Source organism: Genypterus blacodes, unplaced genomic scaffold (assembly GCF_046128005.1).
Source record: "Genypterus blacodes isolate CSIRO-AG114 ecotype Tasmania unplaced genomic scaffold, CSIRO-AGI_Gbla_v1 ptg000058l_1, whole genome shotgun sequence".
Taxonomy (NCBI): domain Eukaryota; kingdom Metazoa; phylum Chordata; class Actinopteri; order Ophidiiformes; family Ophidiidae; genus Genypterus; species Genypterus blacodes.
This window is the reverse complement of record NW_027466870.1, coordinates 1,395,015-1,404,409: the sequence shown is the minus strand read 5'-3', so window position 1 is coordinate 1,404,409 and position 9,395 is coordinate 1,395,015.

The window sequence follows — 9,395 nt, the reverse complement described above, 5'->3', positions numbered from 1 at the left end:
AAGCCTGAGCTCAGCAATACCAAATATTAATTCCTCACCCTGTATAACCTAAACATATCCTACATGTGGGACAAAAGGATTGATAGTAGAAAGTCTTTTACACCGATTCACTTCACATTCATCTATTTTGAAACCATTTCAAAGCTCTCAGTACTTAAAGACAGTTTAAGCACAGAACTCTCTAAGCTTGTCCTGTTCTTTTTGGAGTAAATTCTAAAATTTTGTGTTACATATCGACATAATCATTAAAGTACAAGACTGAGTATTGGTATGGAGACTATTGGTTTGTGTGACTGGATGCATTTCTTTAGGTGCAAACCTTAGATAGCAACTTTGACAGTGTTCAATACAAAGTAATGACAATATTACACTTTAAATATTGGGGAAAGTAACAAAATGCAGGATATTCCCAGTCTTACTTTATCAAATCAAATTCCTAAACAAATCAATCAACCTCATAAAGGAAGTCAAACCAACCAGAACAAAAACCAATCCCAATCAACCACAGTTTGAATACATCAAACTAAATCTTCTCCCTATTCAACACCATTAGTAAGTGCAAAACAACTTCACTTATCGAAAAGACAAGGATGACATAATCCTGTTATGTTATTTACTAAATAGATAAATGTAAACCTGAATGTAAAGATATCTACTCAAATCTTATAGTTAGGTTGATGGATGCCAGAGGAAGTGACTTTGTTTACTGTGTATGTAACAATGTATGTAAGTGTGAACTCTTACTACTTGTTTAGAAAACTACATAGGCATTCGCGATCTGGCTTTTTCCTGATTTAGATCTTACTTAAGAAATGTTGTCTTATTAATGATATCAACTCTTTTCTCTATCCAGTAAGGTTTGGCACTCCACAGGGTTCGATACTGGGCCCAATACTCTTTTTAATTCACATACTCCCTCTTGGAAATCAAATATGTAGTCTTTCCTTCTTATTGTTAAAAGCTGGGTGACAAAGAATCTTCTGCTCCTAAATGTCGAACTCAAATGCTAATCTCAGGTTCAAAGAAGCAGAGATTGACACTTTTGACATTTTGGTACATTTTGATAACTGCCCTGTCCCATGTTCCATAACATTCAATGAAGACCTGTCCTTCAGCAACCATATAAAAAAGTTAATAGATTAAATATTTAGTCCATGCATTCTAGACTGGACTACTGTAATGTTCTTTTTTCCAGTTTGCGCTCCACTTTGCACTTGAAAAAGCACTACTCATAACTAAAACCCATGAATTTGAACATATTACTCCAGTTCTAGCTTCTATACACTGGCTTCCTGTTAATGACTGGACTTATATAGTATATTTATGAAATAATACATGGCCTTGCTCCATTATACATAACTAATTTTATCGCCTGCGGGGTCCTAGGCTGGGGTCAGGAAGGACTTTGGGTTCTGCCTGAGCTTCGGAGCTCCTATTTGTGGACAATCAATACTACTGTGACCTATTCTGATTTAATTACTTAAAATGCAAACACATACACTGAAATACAACCAGAGATTAATTCATTTTTCATTAATTCATTCTGCCTAGACTACATGAGAAATAATTTTATTAACACCAATATACAAGCTAATGTATGCTGCATAATGGATCTGGTCTCTCTCTCTCTCTCTCTCTCTCTCTCTCTCTCTCTCTCTCTCTCTCTCTCTCTCTCTCTCTCTCTCTCTCTCTCTTTCTCTCTCTTTCTCTCTCTCTCTCTCTCTCTCTCTCTCTCTCAGTACTCATGTTATTCATCTTTTGCTGTATGATTGTATTTCCCACCTGTGGTTCATGTTGCACACCTGGCTGTTTGAGGCGAGTATCTCTCTTTGAATTGCCTGAGGTTTCTTCCTTTACGTTATACATTACTGTTTCTGTGAGTCTTTCCTGGTCTTCATAAGGAGCCCTGGGATGGTTTGGGGTCGTTTGTTGTTGGAGGCTTGTAGAGCCCTTAGAGACATTGTATGTGATTTTAGGCTATACAAATAAATTTGACTTGACTTGACTTGTTCCTGGGTGTGTATGTCACACACTGCACCACCTGACAGGTGCAAAGCCCTGTGGGATGGCACTGTTGCATCTTACACTCGGCTGAACATATGCAGCACATCAGAGGTGCAACAAATCCATTCCTGACTGCCAGAACCTTTCAGAGAGCTGCTGTGCGTGCCAACAACACATCTTCAGGTTTACACGCGTTACATCGGATGTGTGTGTCAATGTGTGTGTGTGCGTGTGTCTGTCAGACTACAGTCAACTCAGGTGTAGCCTAACACAGATGTGCGTGACTCTGTGGAAATAGACTAGGGTTCACACAGAATGTGTCATCACGTCGGTGTATGTGTGATTGTTTGTGTGTGTGTGATTGTGTGTGTGCGCGTCTGTGCAATTGTAGGTTTCTGTACGAAGTGCTGGTGTCTCAGTGGCGTCTTTAGAGTGGTTAATCAGAGGAGAGGTTGAGGAGAGTGTCAGAGTGTCAGGCTGTCTCCGGTGAAGAGTCCTCAAGCCCTCTCTCGTTTTGTTGACACCTCTTAACCTCAGTCTATCATCTCTCACACTCACACACTCCACTTCTATTGACACTCGCTGCCCTGCAGCTCTCCAAAGAGCCGGGGAGAATCCACTACAGTGATTGTCCGTGCAAGGGAGAAAGACTTGTGTAATGTGCAGACAAAGGGAATAAGAAGGTGTAATTGTGTTTAGTGGCGGATAAGATCCTCTGTTGACGGATGGAAGGATGGATGCATGGATGATAAATCAGGTGTTGATCTCTGATATAAATCTGTCAGTTGTCAATAGAAAATGCTGAATCCTCACAAGCATCAATTTCTAAATGAATCTCTCCCTCTTTGTCTCTTAGTCACAAGATGTGAACGGGTTTAGTGGTGGATCAGATCCTTTTTTGATGGATGAATGGATGGATGAATGGAGGGATGGACGGATGGATGGATGAACTGATGGATAATGAAGCTGTTGATCTCCAATATAAATCTGTCAGTCCTCAACAGAAAATGCTGAATCCTCACATGCATCAATTTGTAAATGAATCTCTCCCTCTTTGTCTCCAAACACCAGGAAGTGTGTAGGATCCTTGTCCACCACTGACAGTGCGTAGTGTAAGTGGGGTCAGGGGCTTGGGGTCAACTGAGAAGGGGTCAAAGGTCACAGAGCAGTGGGTCTTGTTAAAATACCTTTTAGCCTCCTTCGGGGATCTTATGTAATGGCTCTGGGAATAGGTTAGATTGCAGGTGGAGGAAACTAGATGAAATATGTGTTCTCCGCTCTGCCAGATGTATATTCATTACCCTTTTTAAAAATTAGGATGCAAAGTAAGTGCTGAGAGGTCAAGACAGGTCACGCTTAATGTTTATGTGTTTTTCTGTCGTATCTTCTTCGTTTCCGTCTTGGAGGATGTATCTCCCAGGAAATCTATTATCTTATAATACCTTTGAGAGTTCTTGCTGTTGTGGATTTTTCGACTCGTAAAATCCTCATAAATCTCTTCTTTTCAAAACAATATTTTCCTCTTTGAATGGAGCGAAAGAGTTTAGGAAAAACTGGGTTAGAGCGATCAATTTATCGGAGACATTTGGATATCAATAAAACGAACGTGCTGTCTTCAATCTTAATTTCTAATGTGGTGATAATAAGTGTATTAATTTTCATGTGTTCACTCAATAGTGCTGGGATATGAGCGATGGCGGCCCAGTTTTGCGAGGCACACACGCATCTCTCTGCCATTGATCAGTCCGTGTGCAGCTTCTTACTCACTTTGTCCTGCAATCTCTGTCTTTGTTCACCTTTCCTCTTTCCTTCCCCTCACACCGTTGCACTGTAAGGATCGTCCTTATTCCCCGCTTGAGCAAGCTAACTGTGCACACTACCTGTTATCAGTCCAGAACTGTTAAATTAATAAATTGATATTGACGAGCTATCAGCCGGGGGGATAAATTATTTGGGAGCAGAAGGCTTGGGTCACATGACTTTTAGTACCCACGATTCTGTAATTATTCCCCACGAGAAGAACCGCGGTGTGGTGCATTGCCCTTCCCCCTAGAAATGAATAAACACACACACACACATGTGCACAATCACACATATAGAACTATAAATATCCTCTCATACAGTGGATTGCCGGGGCCATGGGAATACTGATGATCATTACTGCTATCATAACCATCATGATACAGGAGGTCGGCGAGCTAGAGATTGCATTTTATCATCACAATTTACACAAACGCAAAGTGAAAAGCGGGAGTGTGCAGCCGATACCTGCATGTGGAATGTGTAGATGTAGCGCTGAATGCAAATGATACAATATTGACCCCTGCATTGCCCTGAGCAGAGAACAGAGTACCTGCTAAAGTGTAATGTGAAATGGTGGGATGAGCCTCGTATGCAGCTGCTTCTTCTTGGTGCTGTAATAAATGCAAATGAGAGGTGCAAATGGTGAGGAGGGGGGGGGTTGCACTGCAGATGAAGGGGGCAGTGAGCATGTCAGAGTGCCAATCATGGAAGTGCTCTTGTTGCCCTCCGGCCATCGCTGACCTTTTGACCCTGGCCATGGCCTAAATGTCAAAGGTCACCAACCAGGGTCAGTGGGGATCACTGCAGACCCTTGGTCAGAGATGTATCACCATGGCAACACTCTGCTCACAGTGAGGAGAGATGGGGGTGTATATGCATTCTGTATGCCTACACTGAAATCATGCAAACACACACACACACACACACACACACACACACACACACACACACGCACACGCACGCACACGCACAGGCACAGGCACAGGTAAACAGCAGGTCGAGCCTCACATCTGTGGCTCTCACAGCGAGTCAAGCTGCCCCCACTCGGCTCCCACAAAATCTAGATGATTTACAGAAGCCTGGCATGAGCGCTGAGCAAACACTCTGGGTGCCACGTCCCGGCTCATTGTTAGGCCTGGTACACACACGCCGTGTTTTATCTGTTAAGACGTTCTGCTCCATTATCAGGGTCAATGTGTCACTGTCAGGAGAAGGGCGAGAGGTTCGTGAGAAGGACTATTCTGACAAATGATATTTTACTTCACACCTTGGAGAGCATCGTCCTGATTTCAATTTGTAATATTTGATAAATGACGTTGGATGGAAAGGTGGACGTGCTAAATCACTACTGTTTTGTTTTTTAAGTGACTATTGTATTTTCCAGTATTATAATTTGTATCTGTTTTTTAATAGTGCATTTGAGTTATTATCAATCAAACGCTATGCTCCTTTGGCTCATTCATGTTAATTATTATTTTAAGTTATTTATTTTACCCCCTTAATATCAGCACAAACCATTGATTAATTAGAATTAAAACAGAATTATCTGTCTCTGCAAATGAGTTTATTTTATTGTGTCTTGTTTTATATTCTATCTTTCTCTCCGTTTTGTTTTATTTATGTTGTAATTATATGTGTACATTTCTGAATCCCAATTGATGCTAATTCAACAAAGAGTAAATAATAAACAAGATAACTGTAAATGATGATGGTATACATTTTAAAATAGAGACAGTTTCGCCTCACACACTCGCTCCGTGTGGCCCAGGCGGTCCCGGGCAGATTTACTTGCATCGCGCGTCATCTAGTGGCCTTAGTGAGACCTCCTCTTCCTCCTCCTCCTCTTCATCCTCCTCCTCCTCTTGCTGCAGCTCCTCCGTCCTCCCGCGGTAAGGCAAAGGGGGAGCAAACCCCAGTAGTGCGCCTTTGTCTCGGGGGAGCTCGGGTCGATGCCCTCGTCCCACCATATGTCTGATCGCAGCTGCCAATCAACAGGTCAACGCGGCCCCGGGGAGGCGCGCGCAGTGGGGAGAGATCAAACAGCGGACCTCGGGGATGACAGATGCAGATGGAAGAAGGAGAAGAAAAAAAAGGCAATAAAACATTGGTTCAAAGATGGCAACGGTGCACTGGGAGGCAAATTATTGTTAACAGTAATCTGCAGAATAGCGCCTCGCATTCTGATCGATTGACTATTATGGCGCCTTTGAAGCCAAAGCAACGCCGGGCCTATTGTTCCTGGTGGGACACAAGCACAAAATAGCAGCTGTTTTTTTTTTTTTTTAGGTTGAACTAAAGCGCATCCTGTAAGCTTTAAACACCGTTTGCTTCTATGTAATCATGTTTTCTAATAGACTCGCAATTTTGCTCGATCTCCTCCCTGCAGCCTCCACAGCCCCATTCAAAGTTCCTCACGGCTCCAGCTGCAGTTTGCACCCTAATGACACACACACACTTAGAATGAATATGCAGTTATACTGACTTCCTACTTCATGTGTGTAATTCTATCATTTAAATGATTTACAGTGGATATTTTCACATCTTCATTCTCAGGGTTTATTTTATGAATATTTTGTTTTCTGTTTTCACAATATTCAGGGTCCTAAATGAAAAGGTACACGGATGGAATACGGAACAACCTGCATGATTAGCAAAGAAAATTGAAATTGTTTTTTCTCTCTGAGTAGAATCTATCTAATGGACTATAACAGCCAAAGAGGTCATGAATTAATGAAATCCAAGCATGTTTCAAGATACTGAGACAGACTCTGATCTATATATATACTGTATATACCAATATTGCAGATGCTTCATCAATTGGGTGTTGTAATTTCGAATTATTGCACAATTAAATGCACTTCATTAAGCAATCTGGCATTGTTGTTGTCTTTGTTGTGTCGACTCCATACTAAAGGTCATTCTTTCATTCCATCTGTGAAGAACTTTGTCTGTAGAGCTTAGTCATTCGGCTAAATGATAACAGGTCACAGGAAGGTAAAAGTCCACATGTGAGAGATTGGATATGGTATTTTGTGGTGTTTGGCGAAGTATTATCCTGTTTGGTTTGTATTTCTCAATCCTGTTACATCAAATCAATGGGATGCATGTAATATAAAGAAAATCAGCTTAGTAAATGTATTTAAAGTCTTCTGTAATGTTTTATCACCATCACGACAGAGCTGATCTCGTTATCGCGCTCTGTTAATCAAGCTTAAGCTACAAACCTGTGCACTCTCATTTAATCTCACAAACGCACGCACGCACGCATGCACGCACACACACACACACACACACACACACACACACACACACACACACACACACACACACACACACACACACAGATGGTGTATGTGATATTACAGGGATATGACATAAACTGTTGTCAAATTTTTATGAAATCATAGAACTCCACCCTCATCTTTTAACAATGTACATGAATTGTTTCAATAATAGATCAATGTGTGTGTGTGTGTGTGTGTGTGTGTGTGTGTGTCCAAATGAAAGCCTTCGTGAACTGAAGAGTATTTGATTCGTGAGAAGGAATCGAATTGGGCCTCCAATTATCTGTTATCTTTGAGTTAGGACATTTGGATACCAAAAAAAAATAATGACATGGATTTGTCGTTGTTCTAATGATCATAGGGAGATAATAACTGCTTGCCTTCACACTTCAAATATTTATCCCAGTGGCATATTGTTTGCCTATTTGGAATCTAATTTCATATCAGATGTTACCTTATTCAAATATTCAATGATTTGCAAACAAGGAGCCCCGCGTGAGCTCAGACAAACAAACTTGAGAGAAGTCGATTTGCAACCTAATCCTCTTCGGCTGGATCACTGCAGGTGTAAATGCCAACCTTCACAAATCAGAGAGGAGTTCCATCGATGCAGGAGCTGGACGTGTAAACTCCAGACTATTCCTATAGCAATGTCTTAACACGTACCTGAGCTGCTGTTGCAGTTATTGAAGCCTCTGTGTTGTTATCACATGGTCAGACATCAACAATGCCTCCGTCATTTTGATACAGAGTATTGCTCAACATGGAGTAAATCCTTCAATATGTTCATATTTCCATATTTATTTTCTGCTCTGATTAGCTCATCAATACTTAAAAAGGGTCTAAGCTTGTCTCCCAGCATCCTCTGTAATCCCTCCCTTTCTCCACCTCCCTCTCTTCCCCCTGGTTCCATCCCCGGCCTCCTGCTGTTGCCTCTTTCTTTTGAAGCAGTTTGGATCTCACTGTGTAATAAGCTTCCCGCCTCTGAAAACTTTTTGGAATTGCTCTGATTATCTTGCTTTATGTCCTTGAGTGTGAAGAGCCTTTGAAGACCTGATTACTGATTTTTTGTCTCTAAAGGCTTAAAGTTTTGCAGCCCAACATGTTTGACTAATTAGTCGATACAACCAGCTGATGTTTTAGCATTAGGCTCACTTTTAATATGATCTACATTTAACGGTGAGTGCACACACACACACACAGTGATTATTCTTAAGTCAGCTAACGTGCTAATCCAAATGTATATGTTATTTATCTTAAAACTCTCTCTAATGCCATGACGACCATATACAATAGAGAGTGGGATGAAGGATTGGTTGATTTTCTGGCTGCTGGTGGAGGTGACGATGGTGCTGGTTTTACTTCCTCCCACTCCTCCTCTTCTGGACCCCCCCCCCCCCCCCCCAACACACACACACACACACACACACACACACACACACACACACACACTCCTCCTACAATTTAACTTCTCCATCTTCATTGTCTGAATCTGACCTCATCTCCTTTTTCTGTGCCCCAGGATGAAGGCCCATCTCTTTGGGTAGTTAAGGACTCATGTTGCTCTTTGTGCTTCCTTTTGAGGAGATTTGTCCTGATTCTTCTTTATTGAACTGCAGGTAGTCAATAATAAACATCAGTCCTGTCCTTCCTCTGCCATCACTGTGCCCCCTGCTTCTTTCATCCATTGCCATTTCTGTGTGGAAATTAGAATGGTGCCGTTTCCGAGCACAGTTGCGTGATCTTACAGACAAAGACGACCATCTCAACTTTATGTGCTTGCCCGACACAACATCAAGATCGTGTGTGAAAAGATATTTTCACACGAGGAATTGTAATATCCACTTTATACATATTTTGCTGTAATTTGATATATTCATACTTCTTTCAAACTATAGATAGAATCCTGTGTAGAATAAAATTAGACCCCTTTGTTAAGACATTGGAAAGGTGCAAATAACAATCTTACACCACTTTACAGCAGCTGCAAACAGTGTGGCTCCAGTCTCTTTTAGTGAGGAATTTAACTAAATATTGCCCCCTTCTGTTTAAATAATGAAGCATGAACTACAGTAGCAGTGAGCAATATGTTTCTTTATAACTACAGTATTACAAGTTGCTATACCATCTTTGTATTATCTTTAATAAACCATATACGTTTATTTTTCAGCATTACAGTTTGAAACATGGTAGCCCGTTTATGAGAGAGCATCACTTCCCATTATTGTGAAAAGTAAATTTGGTAGTTTAGATAATGACGTCAAAACCATATGAGCTCAATTATATTGTCATCAAACTGACTTA